This window comes from Zalophus californianus, chromosome 3 (genome assembly GCF_009762305.2).
Source record: "Zalophus californianus isolate mZalCal1 chromosome 3, mZalCal1.pri.v2, whole genome shotgun sequence".
Taxonomy (NCBI): Eukaryota; Metazoa; Chordata; class Mammalia; order Carnivora; family Otariidae; genus Zalophus; species Zalophus californianus.
In genome coordinates, this window is record NC_045597.1 from 183255639 (window position 1) to 183273841 (window position 18203).

General features: G+C 41.7%; 1 long non-coding RNA gene across 1 annotated transcript; it reads left to right on the forward strand.

Annotated features, from left to right (window-relative positions):
- The first annotated feature begins 4837 nt into the window (after nucleotides 1-4837).
- LOC113920966 lies at nucleotides 4838-17788 on the forward strand. Its single transcript, XR_003519459.1, has 3 exons — nucleotides 4838-4980; nucleotides 5227-5309; nucleotides 17498-17788. It is a non-coding gene; the product is annotated as an uncharacterized LOC113920966 (long non-coding RNA).
- Nucleotides 17789-18203: the final 415 nt, after the last annotated feature.

The following is an 18203-nucleotide window of genomic DNA, read 5'->3' on the forward strand; positions in this document are numbered from 1 at the left end:
GGAAATCCCAATGGTTTTAGGAGCTCTGTGCCAGAAGTGGGACAAAGACCAAACATTTATTTGTGATCATAAATCACAATATCACACCTGCTCTAGGTAACAAATATATTCTTCCATATTTTCTTCTATTAACTTGTTTTTTTTCCTTTGAGATTTAATTATTGGATTAAATCCATTTAAAGTTTACCTTTATTTGAGATATTCAGGAAGAATCTAGCTGAATTTTCCTCCAAGTTTTTCTAATACCACCTTAATTGGTTGTGTAGTTGTGATGGTTAACTTTATGTGTCAGCTTACCTGGGCATGGTGCCCAGATATGTGGTCATACATTATTCTGGATGTTTTTGTGAGGGTATTTTTGATTGAAACTACCATTTAAATAGGTAGACTTGAGTAAAGCAGATTGCTCCCCATAATGTGGGTGGGTCTTGTCCAATCAGTTGAAGGCATGAAAAGAACAAAAGATGGACCTCCTCTGAGCAAGAGGAAATTCTGGAGCAGATCATCTTTAGATTTAAACTGCAGCATCACCATCACTTCTGTGGGTATCCAGTTTGCTGGCTCACCTGTAGACTTTGGATCTGCCAGCCTTCATAATCATGTGTTACTACTTTGTTAAATTAACACTTGTTAAGTGAAGGTTCAGGGAGCTGGATGGTGAGTCATGGTTCAGTAAAAGACCACAGGAGAAACTGAAATAGAGAATTTTATTACTCATAGGTGCTGGAGGAAGTACACAGCACTCTTGGAAGTTCTACATGGGAAAGGCAAGGGAGGGAGCAGGTAGAGAAGGTGACAGGATCTGGGGCACATGCCTTTATTAGGATCTGTGGGTAGAATGCTTTGGGGTTCTCAGATTAAGTCAAAATTGGTAAATTCAAATTTAAAAAGCAGGGTTTTGCTAAGCTCCATGGGGATTCTATCCAAGGGGAAGGTCCTGAGACTACAGGAGACTATTTACCACAAGGACCTTTGTGGAAGTCACAACAGTAACCTACACTTACTTGCGACCCTGCGGGCTGTTACCTAGGGCATGGGTTTGCATGAGGGGCAAGAGTCAGGTTAAGGCCCCCAATGACTTCTTGGCCAAATAAAATGGATGCCAAGGCAGCAGTACCATGGAGGAGTTTAGATAAACCATGAACATTCTGAGAGCCAATTCCTTAAAATAAATCTATATACACACATATCCTACTGGTTCTGTCTCTCTAGAGAACCCTGACTTGTACTGTAGTTTTAGCTTTAAACACAATTTATTAAAGACCATACATTCAGGGCTCTGGCCTTAAGCTCTGTATCCTAATCGTTGGTCTGATGGAATGATTTAGTATTAACCCTTCTTTTGTAAAACTAAGTCTGTGATTTCTCTCATAACACCTGGTAGGACAAATCCCACTCCTTGCCTCCGTTTTTGATTAACTTAACAATTTGTAGAACTTCACTCCTCCATGTACATTTTAGGATAAATTTATCAACTTTCTTTTTGAAAATCCAAATGTAATTTTGATTAGGGTTGCACCAAAATTATGGGTAAATTCGTTGCAGCCAAGAGCATGAATATCTCTCCATTTCTTTGATTAGCATCTTTATTTTTTAATCTTCCTTGTTTGCAAGTAAATTTATTTCAAAGTGCTGCTAAAAACCAATTTTATTGAAACGTAATTTAAATTAAATAAAATGTAGTCATGTTAAGTGGACAGGTTGCTGTTTTAACTTACGCAGCCCACTGAGTAACCAGCCACAGTCACATCTCAGCTACTTTCCAAAATGCTCCCTCATGCCCCTTGTCAGTCAATCTTTTCTGATCCTTCCCCAAAGCAACCACTGATCTATAGATCAGTTTTGCCTTTTCTGGAACTTTATATAAATGGAAACATACACAAGGTACTATTTTATGCCTGGTGTCTTTTACTCAGTATAAAGTCTTTGAGGTCCATCTCTGCTGTTGAGTCAAACAACACTTCATTCCTTGTTATTCCTGAGTATTATTCCACTCTCCAGATATACCACAATTTGTTTAGCCATTCACCTGTTAATGAGCATTCGACTTGTTTCCAACTTGGGGTTAATATAGATAAGTCTTCTGTGAACATTTGAGTATGAGTATTTGTGTTGTCCCACAAATTTTGAACTCTAGTATTCTCATATTGGTCATTACTAAATACTTTCCAATTTTCTTTATAATTTCCACTTTAACCTGAGAGTTATACAATTATGTTACTTAGCTCCCAAATATATGAGTTTTAGGCTTTCTTTTTGTTATTTTCTAGTATTTCCAACTCCTATCTATTCTGGGATCAGTTTTTATAACTTGTTATCCTAGAAAAATTATCCCTTACAACAAAGTTCATACATTTATTTTTATGAAGGGATGCACTGCATTCCCTCAAAGTCTTTTTTTTTTAAGATTTTATTTATTTGACAGAGAGAGCACAAGCAGAGGGAGAGAGAGGGAGAAGCAGGCTCCCTGCTGAGCAAGAAGCCTGATGTGGGACTCGATCCCAGGGCCCTGGGATCATGACCTGGACCGAGGGCAGCCGCCTCACTGACTGAGCCACCCAGGGATCCCACTCTGAAAGTCTTTTAATCCCCCTTTTTTCTGTGATTCTTTTTCTTTTAAGTTTATTTATTTATTTACATAATCTCTACACCCAACATGGGGCTCAAACTCACAACCCTGAGAGAACAAGTGTCCCATGCTCCTCAGACGGAGCCAGCCAGTTGCCCATCTTGGTTATTTCATTATTATTAGTTTATATAGTTTTCATTTTGTGTCTTCTTTTTTCACTTATTTAGATTAGCTGATAGTTTTGCTTTGCATTGCTTCTTTAAAAAAACAGATTTGGGGGAGTTTTCTGAGTCTACTCTTTATTTTCTCAATTAATTTACGTTTTGCTCTTTCATACTTTCTCCTACTCTCCTTTGGTTTGTTCTCTCCTCTTTATTAGTTTATTTTCATATTTTATTTCATATAAAGAGAATAGAGTAGAATTTATAGTTTTAGAACACAAGTTCTGATAAGTAATATTTTCATGCGCATTATTTTCAGAATGCCCTGCAATTTTGGGTTTGGATTCCTGTGTGACCCAAGAGTTACCTAAGAAACATTAAAAAAAAAAAAAATTTCCAGGTGAGTAGAGCTTTTCTTATTGTTTGTTTTCTTCTAATTTTTTTCCATGACGATCAGATGATTTTTGTACAGATTGGACTTTGCTTAGTTTCTCTGTGTCCTAATATATGGTCTTTTTTTGTGACTGTTCGATGGACACTTAGGGAAAAAGTATATGCTATGTGTTCATGGAACAGAGTGTGAGATATAGCAATTGGATTTTCATTGTGAATTTTGTTGTGTAGGTCTTTTACAGCTTTTATTACTCTTTATTCCCTTGATCTGCCATGGACTAGGAGAATGCATGCAAGTCTCTTCCTAGAAGGTATTTTTGCCTGTATCTTGTTGTACTGAATTTTTTTTCTTTATGCATGTTGATACTACATTCTTAGGCTTATGTATTCGAAACTGTTAGAACCTTGCTCTGAATTGAACTCTTTATCATACTAAACTGTGATATATGATAGTTAGGAAGGCAACCAGTAGATCAGAATTATTAGAGTTCTATTTCCTCCCCATGGCTCTTTCCTCCATTATCAATTTTAGTTTCAAATATTTATTTTTACACTTTGAATATACTTTTACTTCTACCATTGGTGTATCAGCTATAAGTTATGTTTTCTTTTCAGCTAGAGATCAGGAAATCAGCGCACCTAGGCAACCTCCGCTACGTCACACTATTATGATCACGTTGACATCATCAGGGTTTATAACATTTACATTCAGTTCCTTAACAACACCTTAGTATCGATCTAAATGGAATCTATTGTGACTGCCAGGCCTTTTGCTGTGCTTTCTACTCTGGTTGCCAGCCCTCCGCCAATAGGTCTTAGGCTCAGAAGAGAGAAGGCTTTTGTCCCTGTCCTGTGAGGAGCAGAGCGCACAGCCCCAGTGCCAGGAAGACTGAGAGGAATGCAGCCGGTTTGGAGACTGGGAATCTGGGTTTGGAGCCATAGGCAGGGGCTTGGCCCAAAGCACTCGGTTCATGAGCCTGCGGAGGCTGAAGTGCCCAGCAGCAGAGAGAGGGCAAAGCAGAGCAAGCAGGAAGGACTTGGCAATAAACACAGCTGATGCGTCCCTGAAAACTCAAGGAAAATCGGGTCAGAGATTTCGCAGGGAACATAAATCCCACTAAGGAGATGGGGACACTGAATCATGAAAACTTGGGTTTCAGTGGCAATGTGGTCTCATGTGACCCTCAGGCCAGATAGGCCTGGGAACATTTAGACTACATCTGAGATTCAGATGTGAGTCGGTAGGAAAATACATTTTTTTGGTAGATAAATAGTGAGGTTTGCTTAAACAGAAATGCTAGATAATAGCTGTTTATATGAAGCTCTTACCCTAATAGATACAGATGTGTGCTTTTGTCTTTAAATAATAATCAGAGTTAGAACTGGAGACAAGAAGAAAATACTCCCTTATTACAACTCCTAGCTTTCTCTGAATTGAATTTAAAACGGTCTCGTCCTTCTTGCCTTTCTGCCCGCACCTACGGTGCGCGCATGCGCGCATGCGCACGCACACACACGTGGCCCTCTGGTGTGTGACTTCAGCACGCCCTGGGATTTCACCTCCCACCTCCAACTGTCCAAATCCAACCCCCACCCCCACCCCGAGTCGTCAGGGGCACAGGTCCAGAAAAACAGAATCACCTTGTCACAAGGCTTTCCTGTTACTCTCCTCCAGAGGCCACTTCTTCCTCCTTTGAATTCCCATGATGTTTTATCTGTGCCTCTCATGGAGCTTATCTCTTTCTGGCTTGTATTATAGTTGTTTGCGTGTATTAGACATCATGGTCAAGAGGAAAGAACTGCTGGCTGTAGAGGCAGACCTGTCTGAGGATGGATCCCAGGTCCATCCCTCACTAGGTGGGTGGGCTTGGGAAAATACCGACTCTTGGAAGCCTCCTTTTTTTGGGGGGGGGTGCAAAATATAAAAATAATATTCTCTCTCAGAATTGTTTTGAAGATTACAGATAGCATACATAAAACAGCTCTTGGTAAAATACCAAGAGAAGTCAATCACTATTTTTATTATTATCGTTATTTGTGATGTTATTCTGGTTAATTCTTATGTCCCCTACCAAAGTATTTATTTATCCATTTCTTCAACAGATATTTATTGAAGACAAAGTCTGTGTCAGGCACTGGGGGCCTGCGTGGAGCAAAAGACAGGGTTTGCGGGATAAAGGCAGAAGGTAAACAAGCAAACTAAGAAATACAGAGATAATTTCAGATGAAGATTGCACTGTGAAGAAACTCAAAATATTTTGTAGAGAGCAAGAGAGGCAGGGGAGATGAGCGAAGGCCACTCTGGGAAGGGAGCTTGAACTGAGCGGTCTCCTGGTGGATGGGAGGGAAGCCTCTATGAGAAGTTCTGAAGCCAGGGCATTTCAGAGGAGGGGGCAGGGATGTGAAGGGTCTGGGTGGGGAATGAGCTGACAGCCAAGTGAGTGAAGGAGAGCGTGCTAGAGGTCAGGCGGGAAGAGACAGGCAGGGGCCAGTCCCTCAGAGCTATGCTTGCCCTGGTCAAGAACACAGATTTTATTCTCAATGGGATTGGGAACCTCCTGAAAAGACATGGTTCCCTGGCTTGTATTCAGGTTTCTATCTGCCATTGTGTTTGCCTCCTGAAGAGCTGTTAGCCAGTGGTGGGCCCACAGATTTTTGTGAAAGGTAGAGAGGAAGGGAAGGGAGGAAGCCAGGAAGGGAGAGAGGGAGAGCGAGGGAGAGCCAGAGGGAAGGAGAGAAGATCTTAGTAGACACCCACACAGATGAATCTGATGGCTCTCCCCCTTGTCAGGGGCTCAAGGACAGACCAAGGCCGGCCTTGGTGGGTAGAGAAAACTTTCATCCTCCTGTGAACATTTGGTGTCACACTGGTCTCTTCCCTGGGGTGGTCCCAGATGGCAGTGGGGGCTGGGGAGCTGGGAGGTCCTCAAGAAGAATGGGCTCCTGGCTGCCTCTGGCTCTCAGGTCACAGATAACAACTGTCAGATGGTCTCACTGTGAAGCAATAAGCTTCCCCAAAACAAAGAGGCCAGCCAAGCTCCAGAAAAGCTGCAGTCTGGACAAAACACACAGGCCTGGAAAAAATTAAAAGTTCATGAGCAACTGAAGGAAGCACCTCGGGGAAATGCAAGGGGTTAAACGTAAGCACACGATGTTCCCGAGCCCCTGAATGCACGGCAGAAAAACAATCGCACATCCTTGGTAAGGGGGGATAAAGAAAGCAGGAGAGAGACAAGTCAGTGTTCCCATGTGAGAACTAAAAATAATGCCATGTGAGGTTGGCCCGGCCCTAAAGTGGAGGGAAAGAGAAATGAAAAGCAGGAGAAGGCATGAAACAGGATGAGAGGACGTTGGCCAGTGGCAGGGCCTGCTCAGGGCTGCCAGGCTTCTTTGTCTTGGGCAGAAGGCTCCCTCCACAGCGTGGGGTGCCTGAACCTATGTTCTTGGGGTCCCCTGATGCCCCCCTCTCTAAGAGCCCTGTGACAGGGAGAACCTACCCTATAAATGAAGCAGAAACGACAGCTTCCTCTTCAATATTTTTTCTTCATGAAATTTGATCTTAAATATGAAAAGAGTTAGACTCAAGCCTGGCCAACCCCAGGGGCCACATGGTGCGGGGGGCATTTGTTATAGGCAAGCATCCCCACAAGAGTGCTGCAGTAAGACCAGAACAGCAGCGTTTGGATGAGCAGGGAGTGTGAGAGAATGAGACCCGAGGACCCTAACTGAATCCAACGGAAAGGTTACGGTGCCTGGATGGGAGGCGAGGGTCCCAGCTCCTATCTTGAGGAGAATAATGCAGTAGCTGGAATGAAAGGGAGAACCAGCTAACGTATTTGTTGTTCTTAATGCCCAGGTTCCTCATGGGTGCCAGTCTTGCTCTCAGAAAGCTGCCCTTTAAAAGTTACAGATATTAAAAGATAGGCCAAACCGCTTTGGCACAAAGGAAGAGCTATCGTCCAAAAGTCGTGAAAATATTTAGAATCAAAATTAACATCCAGGGTCTGCATGCATAGGGTGCCAACTATGGGCAAAGGATGATTCCGGATGCGCTGGGTATGGCGGGAGGACCTGTAATGCATACCAAACCTTTGCAGAGTAAATAACATCATCCCCACTTTATACATGGTAAAACTATAGCTCTGAGAAGCTAAGCAATTTTCCCATGGTCTCTTAGCGAGCAAACAGGATTTCCTGGTTGGCCTAGAACTGTCTAATTCCAACACTTTCCAACCCTTTCCTAGAATAAAAACTTATCTCTCCGTGACCACAAAAGGAAAAATTAAATGGCAGATTTCAACTATGTGGTCATCTTTGTTGAAAATCTTTGATCGTTGGTAATGTTTTCATTGGGGGCTCAACGTTTGTATGGAATGCACACAGTGGGCATTCCATTACTTGGAATACTATAGTGTGGTTTCCTATTTTGAGTTTGTAATTTCCAAAAAGAAATGCTCTTTTTCAATTTTTGGCTAAGGGTTTCTTTGTGTCATGAAGATCAACTCCTTTGCTAGGGCACGGAAGAGTAAAAATAGATTTCCCGTTAGTAGCAACAAGTAGGAGTTGTTTGTCTGCCAGAAGGAAATTCTTTCATTCTTTTCCTGCTTCGGTCCTTTTTCTGCCAACAGTTAAGCAAGGTTCATCACTGCGTGGGTCCGAGCCAACTTCACGAATGGGTGGCGTAGGTGGTCACCTACCAAAATGACCTCAGGGATGTAAAGCCAAGGGTGTTGAACCCGGGAAAGAGTTGAGAGCACCAGCCAGGCAAGGACCCCCACCCCCCAAAAACAAAGGAGAGAAAAAGTTTAGCTTTGATGAACTTACTCAGAATTGGAATGATTCCGAAAATCTAGAAAGTGAGGTTATCATTAATTTAGCAAACATGCAAGTATTATGTCATTGTCAAAGTAAAGTTTTATTTTAATTTCATGTAGAAGAAATCATCATACTCCTTTTCAAGGCTCAGTGCCTATAAGGTATTAAATCTGCTTCAACTGAACTAAATACCCCCTATTAAATCCCACTATTAGCAACTACTCTGTTTGCCAAAGTGTTCTCTTCCTTTTGGGTATGTTTTCTTTTTTGAGCCAAATGCCCTGGGAGCTAATATATTGATGTCATATACCTCTGGAAAAAAAATAGTTTATCACATGTGTTTTCTCCACTCCAGAAATATACCCTGGGCCTCATGAAAATATTTGGTGAAGGGGAGTACTCCACCTCAACCAATGTGTAGAATCGAAGAGAGAAATCTCTAGAGACAAACTTTGCCGAACTAATATTTTTGCCCTAGGGTAGTCCCTAATTCTATACCATTTGCCAGGGCATCATAAAAATTGTAAAATTCTGTGATTCCAAGAAACTATCTCTCTTCTCTGAGTCTTTGGTGAATCCACTAGAAATCACAGTCCCTTCTCCCCACCCCCCCAGGGGCCAGGGGGATGACCACTGCTAACCCCATGAAAAACATTGCATCAGATTTTCGTGTTGACAACTTTCTGAACCCCAGGTTACGATTAAGTAACCCTCATATTTTATAAACAAAGAAGTGGAAGGCCAGAGAGAAGTGCTTTGCCCAAAGTCACACAGGTAGTGGCAAAGCAAAGTCAAGAACTGAAGTAGTCACAAAGCCATTAAAAGAAATCTCCCCCCTCCACTCCAGATCAAATTCCCATCTGTCAAATATTTCAGCAAACACAAATAGTAGAGTTACTCGATTCAGGGAGAAGTTTGTTTAGCTCAGCCAAACTCATTTTATTTTTCAACAGATGAAGTAAACCAGATTCAGAAGTCTACACTTTTATTCCCATAATGGGCATGGGTCCCTGCTAACTGGAAAAGTTGGTGTGCAGTGGGGATGAGAGAGGGGTATAAAATTAAATGAACAATTCAAATTTAAACCAGAAACATGCTGCTGATAGAAAAAATAAGTTGGCTGTTTTAGATGCCTCATTAACATTTCCTCCCTGAATCGGGGTGTGTGTGTGTGTGTGTGTGTGTGTGTGTGTGTGTGTGTGTGTGTGTGTGTGTGTATGTGGTGTGGTGTGCATGTGTGTGTGCATTTGGCTGCCATCTTCTGTGACAAGCAAATTCGAAGCTGCATTTAACCTGGTGAGGAAACTCAATAAAGACTCAAGTTTTAAGAAACTAATAAGAGACATCCAAGTAACACTTTCATCCTGACATAACCAGAAACCCTCAAAAGCACTAGAGAAAGTTGGACATGGGGGTGAGGGACTCAGGGAGGGGTACAGGTTGTGTCTGGAGTATTGAACTGTAAATCAAGAACTTTCCACATGGTGAGGGGGCGGAGCAAGATGGCGGAGGAGTAGGAGACCTGGATTTCGTCTGGTCTCAGGAATTCAGCTGAATAGGGATCAAACCATTCTGAACACCTACGAACTCAACAGGAGATCGAAGAAGAGAGTAGCAACAACTCTCTGAACAGAGAAGCGACCACTTACTGGAAGGTAGGACGTGCGGAGAAGTGAATCCGAGGCGATATTCGGGAGGATAGACGGCGGGGAAGGGGGCCTCCGTCGGCCGCTTCTCGCAAGTGCTAGAGCCGCGGAGCACAAAATCGGAACTTTTAGAAGTCGACTCCGCTGAGGGACGTCGCTCCAGTGGCTAAGCAGGGGGTGGAATCCTCCCGGGACAGTGTGGTCTCAGGACCCGTGGGGTCACAGAAAGACGGGGGGAGCCTGAGTGCGCCAGAGCTCCCAGGTACCGGAGCGGGGAAGCCGGCTGCAGAGACGGAGCCGAGGCGCGGGCTCTCAGCTCGGGGTGGCCATAAACTGTGATCCGCGGCCCAGTCGGGCCACTGCTCCTCCAGCAGGGACCCAACAAGCAGCAGATCCGGGGAGACTCCCCTTCCTCCCCCAGGAGGAGTGGCGCGGGAGCGCACCACAGGGATCTGCTGGGTTTGGAGACTCCACAGGGGGTCGGGCGCCAGAGAAAGAAACGCTCGGTCACAGGCCGGGTGAGCGCGGAGTGCGGCCGGAGACCGGGGAGACGGGAGTGACTGACTGCTTTTCTCTGGGGGCGCACTGAGGAGCGGGGCTCCGAGTTCTCAGCTCCTCCAGGCAGAGAGTAGGAGGCCACCATTTTCACCCTGGTCCTCCAAAGTTGTACCGAGAGCTTGCAGGGAACAAAAGCTCCTGAGAGCAAACCCGAGCAGCTTCCTTAGCCCGGACCGACAAGGGCGGGGCCATTCCGCCTCCGGCAAAGACATTTGGGAACCATGGCAACAGGCCCCTCCCCCAGAAGATCAGCTCCAACAGCCAGCAAGCCAAGACCAAGTTTACCGATCAAGGAGAACGGGAGAACTCCAGCGCTAGGGGAATACTGCACATAGAATTCATGCCTTTTTTATCATGATTCATTAGTTTTTCAAAGTTAATTTTTTAACTGTTTTTTTTTTTAATTTTTCTTTTTCCCTTTTTCAACCAACATCGTATCGATCCCTTTTTAAAAAAAAACATTTTTTATTTTTCATATTTAGAGTCATATTTTATCCCTTCATAGTAGTTACCCTTATTTTTGGCATATATATATAAGTTGTTCTCTCTTTAAAATTTTGAGATACAGTTTCTTCTAACAGATCAAAATATACCCTAAATCACTAGTGTATGGCTTTGTTCTAGTCTCCTGCCTGATCACATTCTCTCCCTTTTTTTTTCTTTTCTTTTTTCTTTTTTTAATCTTTCTTTTCTCAAACAACTTCTTATCTTATCAATTCCTATTATAAAATCTTTTATAGTTTGCATCTTTACAGTCATCTTCCATCCCTTCATTGTATCAACCCTTATTTTGTACAACTATAGGTCTTTCTTCCTTTAAAATTTTAGCAGGCACTTTCTTCTAACAGACCAAAATACGCCCAAAATCTAGTGTGTGGCCCTGATCTATGCGCTAGCCTGATCATATTTGATCATATTCTGGTTTTTTTTGTTTTGTTCTGTTTTTGTTTGTTTTTATCTTTTTCTTTTTCCTTTTTTTTCTCTTTCTTTTTTCTTTCTTTCCCTTTCTTGTCCCCTGGTTTCAGGTCTTTTCTGATTTGCATAGAGTATATTTGCTGGGGAGGTTGTTAACCTGTTAGCATTCGGTTCTCTCATTCATCTTCTCTCCTCTGGACAAAATGACAAGACGCAAAAAATCACCTCAGCAAAAAAACAAGAGGTAGTACCATCAGCCAGGGACCTACTCAATAAGGACATTAGTACGATGTCAGACCTAGAGTTCAGAATCATGACTTTAAAGATACTAGCTGGGCTTGAAAAAAGCATGGAAGTTATTAGAGAAACCCTTTCTGGAGAAATAAAAGAACTAAAATCTAACCAAGTCGAAATCAAAAAGGCTATTAATGAGGTGCAATCAAAAAGGGGGGCACTAACTGCTAGGATAAATGAGGCAGAAGAGAGAATCAGCGATATAGAAGACCAAATGATGGAAAATAAAGAGGCTGAGAAAAAGAGAGAGAAACAACTACAGGATCATGAGGGCAGAATTCGAGAGATAAGTGATACAATAAGACGAAACAACATTAGAATAATTGGGATCCCAGAAGAAGAAGAAAGAGAGAGGGGGCAGAAGGTATATTGGAGCAAATAATAGCAGAGAATTTCTCTAATGTGGGGAAGGAAACAGGCATCAAAATCCAGGAGGCACAGAGAACCCCTCTCAAAATCAATAAAAATAGGTCAACACCCTGACATCTAATAGAAAAACTTACGAGTCTCAGAGACAAAGAGAAAATCCTGAAAGCAGCTCAGGAGAAGAGATCTGTAACCTACAATGGTAGAAACATTAGATTGGCAACAGACCTATCCACAGAGACCTGGCAGGCCAGAAAGCACTGGCATGATATCTTCAGAGCACTAAACGAGAAAAATATGCAGCCAAGAATACTATATCCAGCTAGGCTGTCATTGAAAATAGAAGGAGAGATAAAAAGCTTCCAGGACAAACAAAAACTAAAGGAATTTGCAAACACGAAACCTGTCCTACAAGAAATATTGAAAGGGGTCCTCTAAGCAAAGAGAGGGCCTAAAAGCAGCATAGATCAGAAAGGAACACAGACAATATACAGTAACAGTCACCTTACAGGCAATACAATGGCACTAAATTCATACCTTTCAATAGTTACCCTGAATGTAAATGGGCTAAATGCCCCAATCAAAAGACACAGGCTATCAGATTGGATTAAAAAACAAGACCCATTGATATGCTGTCTGCCAGAGACTCATTTTGGACCCAAAGACACCCCCAGATTGAAAGTGAGGGGGTGGAAAACCATTTACCATGCCAATGGACACCAAAAGAAAGCTGGGGTGGCAATCCTTATATCAGACAAATTAGATTTTAAAACAAAGACTGTAATAAGAGATGAGGAAGGACACTATATCCTACTTAAAGGGTCTATCCAACAAGAAGATCTAACAATTGTAAATATCTATGCCCCGAACATGGGAGCAGCCAATTATATAAGGCAATTAATAACAAAAGCAAAGAAACACATCGACAAAAATACAGTAATAGTGGGGGACTTTAACACCCCCCTGACTGAAATGGACAGATCATCTAAGCAAAAGATCAACAAGGAAATACTTTAAATGAAACACTGGACCAAATGGACTTCACAGACATATTCAGAACATTGCATCCCAAAGCAAAGGAATACCCATTCTTTTCTAGTGCCCATGGAACATTCTCCAGAATTGATCACATCCTAGGTCACAAATCAGGTCTCAACCGGTACCAAAAGATTGGAATCATTCCCTGCATATTTTCAGACCACAATGCTTTGAAACTAAAACTCAATCACAAGAGGAAAGTCGGAAAGAACTCCAATACATGGAGGCTAAAGACCATCCTGCTAAAGAATGAATGGGTCAACCAGGAAATTAAAGAAGAATTTTAAAAAATTCATGGAAACCAATGAAAATGAAAACACAACTGTTCAAAATCTTTGGGATACAGCAAAGGCAGTCCTGAGAGGAAAGTATATAGCAATACAAGCCTTTCTCAAGAAACAAGAAAGGTCTCAAATACACAACCTAACCCTACACCTAAAGGAGCTAGAGGAAAAACAGCAAATCAAGCCTAAACCCGGCAGGAGAAGAGAAATAATAAAGATCAGAGCAGAAATCAATGAAATAGAAACCAAATAACAGTAGAACACATCAACAAAACTAGGAGCTGGTTCTTTGAAAGAATTAACAAGATTGAAAAACCCCTGGCCAGAGTTATCAAAAAGAAAAGAGAAATGACCCAAATCAACAAAATCATGAATGAAAGAGGAGAGATCACAACGAACACCAAAGAAATACAAACAATTATAAGAACATATTATGAGCAACTCTATGCCAGCAAATTAGATAACCTGGAAGAAATGGGTGCATTCCTAGCGATGTATCAACTACCAAAATTGAACCAGGAAGAAATAGGAAACCTGAACAGACCTATAACCACTAAGGAAATTGAAGCAGTCATCAAAAATCTCCCAACAAACAAAAGCCCAGGGCCAGATAGCTTCCCAGGGGAATTCTATCAAACATTTAAAGAAGAATTAATACCTATTCTCCTGAAACTGTTCCAAAAAATAGAAATGGAAGGAAAACTTCCAAATTCATTTTATGAGGCCACCATTACCTTGATCCCAAAACCAGACAAAGACCCCATCAAAAGGGAGAATTACAGACCCATAACCTTGATGAACATGGATGCAAAAATTTTCACCAAAATACCAGCCAATAGGATCCAACAGTACATTAAAAGGATTATTCAGCATGACCAAGTGGGATTTATCCCTGGGCTGCAAGCCTGGTTCAACATCCGCAAATAAATCAGTGCGATACAATACATTAACAAAAGAAAGAACAAGAATCATAGGATCCTCTCAATAGATGCAGAAAAAGCATTTGACAAAGTACAGCATCCTTTCTTGATCAAAACTCTTCAGAGGATAGGGATAGAGGGTACATACCTCAATATCATAAAAGCCATCTATGAAAAACCTACAGCAAATATCATTGTCAATGGGGAAAAGCTGAGAGCTGTTCCCCTAAGGTCAGGAACGTGGCAGGGATGTCCACTATCACCACAGCTATTCAACATAGTATTAGAAGTCCTAGCCACAGCAATCAGACAACAAAAAGAAATCAAAGGCATCCAAATCGGCAAAGAGGAAGTCAAACTCTCACTCTTTGCAGATGATATGATACTGTATGTGGAAAACCCAAAAGACTCCACCCCAAAACTGCTAGAACTCATACAGGAATTCAGTCAAGTAGCAGGATATAAAATCAATGCACAGAAATCAGTGGCATTCCTATACACCAACAACAAGACAGAAGAGAGAGAAATTAAGGAGTCGATCCCATTTACAACTGCACCCAAAACCATAAGATATCTAGGAATAAATTTAACCAAAGAGGCAAAGGATCTGTACTCAGAAAACTATAAAATACTCATGAAAGAAATTGAAGAAGACACAAAGAAATGGAAAAACGTTCCATGCTCATGGATTGGAAGAACAAACATTGTGAAGATGTCAATGCTACCTAGAGCAATCTACACATTCAATGCAATCCCCATCAAAATACCATCCGCTTTTTTCAAGGAAATGGAAGAAATAATCCTAAAATTTGTATGGAACCAGAAGAGACCCCGAATAGCCAGAGGAATATTGAAAAAGAAAAGCAAAGCTGGCGGCATCACAATTCTGGACTTCCAGCTCTATTACAAAGCTGTCATCATCAAGACAGTATGGTACTGGCACAAAAACAGACACATAGATCAATGGAACAGAATCGAGAGCCCAGAAATGGACCCTCAACTCTATGGTCAACTATCTTTGACAAAGCAGGAAAGAATGTCCAATGGAAAAAAGACAGTCTCTTCAACAAATGGTGTTGGGAAAATTGGACAGCCACATGCAGAAGAATGAAACTAGACCATTTCCTTACACCACACACAAAAATAGACTCCAAATGGTTGAAAGACCTAAACGTGAGGCAGGAGTCCATCAAAATCCTAAAGGAGAACACAGGCAGCAACCTCTTCGACCTCAGCCGCAGCAACTTCTTCCTAGAAACATCACCAAAGGCAAGGAAAGCAAGGGCAAAAATGAACTATTGGGATTTCATCAAGATAAAAAGCTTTTGCACAGCAAAAGAAACAGTCCACAAAACCAAAAGACATCCGACAGAATGGGAGAAAATATTTGCAAATGACATATCAGCTAAAGGGCTAGTATCCAAAATCTATAAAGAACTTATCAAACTCAACACCCAAAGAACAAATAATCCAATCAAGAAATGGGCAGAAGACATGAACAGACATTTTTCCAAAGAAGACATCCAAACGGCCAACAGACACATGAAAAAGTGCCCAACATCGCTCGGCATCAGGGAAATCCAAATCAAAATCTCCATGAGATACCACCTCACACCCGTCAGAATGGCTAAAATTAACAAGTCAGGAAACGACAGATGTCAGCGGGGATGCGGAGAAAAGGGAACGCTCCTACACTGTTGGTGGGAATGCAAGCTGGTGCAACCACTCTGGAAAACTGTATGGAGCTTCCTCAAACAGTTGAAAATAAAGCTACCATAGGATCCAGCAATTGCATTATTGGGTATTTACCACAAAGATACAAATGTAGGGATCCGAAGGGGTACGTGCACCCCGATGTTTATAGCAGCAATGTCCACGATAGCCAAACTGTGGAAAGAGCCAAGATGTCCATCGACAGATGAATGGATAAAGAAGAAGTGGTATATATACACAATGGAATATTATGCAGCCATCAAAAGGAATGAGATCTTGCCATTTGCAACGACATGGTTGGAACTAGAGGGTGTTATGTCTTTCTCTTACGAGAAAGACATGTATCATATGACCTCACTGATATGAGGAATTCTTAATCTCAGGAAATAAACTGAGGGTTGCTGGAGTGAGGGTGGGGTGGGAGCGATGGGGTGACTGGGTGATAGACATTGGGTAGGGTATATGCTATGGTGAGCGCTGTGAATTGTGCAAGACTGTTGAATCACCGATCTGTACCTCCGAAACAAATAATGCAATACATGTTAAGAAAAAAAAAGAAGAAGAAGATAGCAGGAGGGAAAGAATGAAGGGGAGTAAGTCGGAGGGGGAGACGAACCATGAGAGACGATGGACTCCGAAAAACAAACTGAAGGTTCTAGAGGGGAGGGGGTGGGGGGATGGGTTAGCCTGGTGATGGGTATTAAAGAGGGCACGTTCTGCGTGGAGCACTGGGTGTTATGCACAAACAATGAATCATGGAACACTACATCAAAAACTAATGATGTAATGTATGGTCATTAACGTAACAATAAAAATTTAAAAAAAAAGAACTTTCCACATGGCATTTTCTGACAACCTAGAGTCATAAATGTAAACTCTATGTGAATTCTATGCTGTGTGTGAGAGATACCCTCACAGGATTTCAAGGAACATGGATTTTTGTTGTTGTTTCCATGTCTTTCAATTATTACACTTTAAAAAAAAGCTCTGGACTTCACTGGAACTGAGTTGGGCTTCCCAGCTCTACACTGACCCACTGAGTGACCTTAGACAAGTTCTTCCCTAGGCCTTTGATTTTTTTTTTTACTCTCTAAAATGGTGTTTTATATAATATCTACAAGCCTTTGGATGAAAGGTTACACAGGCACATGAGCTGATCCATGACCAGACAGGCACGTATCAAAATGTTCAGTAAAGGTGAGCTGGGGGGTTACTTGGGTTTTCACTGTATCTGATCCAGGGGAAGTTGTGAACTCATGGGACCTCAGTTTCTTGACTTTACCTGAGAATACGAAGTTGCACCAAATGACAGGTAAAGGACTCCACCCAGCAGCAACACTTTGTGATTCTAGGATGTTTTCTTGTCTCTTTGAAAGTCATGTCTTCTCAAATCTGTGCAGCAGCTTCACACACTGCATACTGGGCCCCTGGAAGAACCCCCCAACTCACCAGGAGTGGGGGGCATTAAGGAATCCACTTAATCAACCTGGTATAAATTCAATTTTAAAATAAAGTCACAGTCAATGAGAGTGGGACTAAAATACGATTTCCTTATACGTAAAACAAGTGGTCCAGATCTAAGATTACTTGCAGTGAGAGCTCCAAGGAGGCAAGAACTGTGTCATTACGAGGGTATCTCTCACACACAGCATAGAATAGTTCCTCAATATTATTGTGGGTGTGATGAATGAATAAAATATTAATACTCTATAATAATTTTAAAAAATACCCAAGGAATTGCCTTCCTAGCTAATGACTCAATTTATGACAATGGCTCTTCTTTTTTAATCCAATAATCCTGAAATTTCTTATCTTTGTCTTGTAGGTTACCAGGTATTATCTTCCCGACTGGAATTCGTGCCAGGCACTGATTTCAATTCTCAGCACGGCAGCTGATGACAAGTTAGAAAAGGAGACTGGGAAATGATGTCTGTTTGTTGTCTCTCCAATTGGTTGAGGATACTAAAATCTACCTTGAATTCCATTTGGAATTTCTTGAGGCAATCCAACCCTCCTCAGAAAAGCACAACCTGTAATTGGTTTCTACCCCCTCCCCTTTTTTTGGCTGTTAATCTAGAAGTACCAAGAAAAAAGTATCATCCTAGATTTGCTCTAATTCAACTCTATATGCCTAACTATAAAAGTATTTCAGGATTTGTAAATGAAGTTTAAAGAAGTCCTTTAGGTATCTCAGTGACCAACTGTACAGGGACTAATAAACTCTGATAAATTTGATCATAAACTCTGTCAACAGCAATATATTGGTGGCTGCAGAGCTTCATGACACTCTTTCAGCACATTGGGGAGAATTTCAGAATCCCAGTGCACAAAACTTTGCCTCATCCCAAATATCTCTCTTGAAAAACATCAGTCATAGGGGGTCAGCAAACATTTCCTTTAAAAGCCAGATAGTATTTTATTTGAGGGGCCATTTGGTCTTGGTCGCAACTACTCAACTCTGCTGTGATAGCGTTACACACAATACATAAAAGAATGAGCATGACTGTGTTCCAATAAAACTTTATTTACAA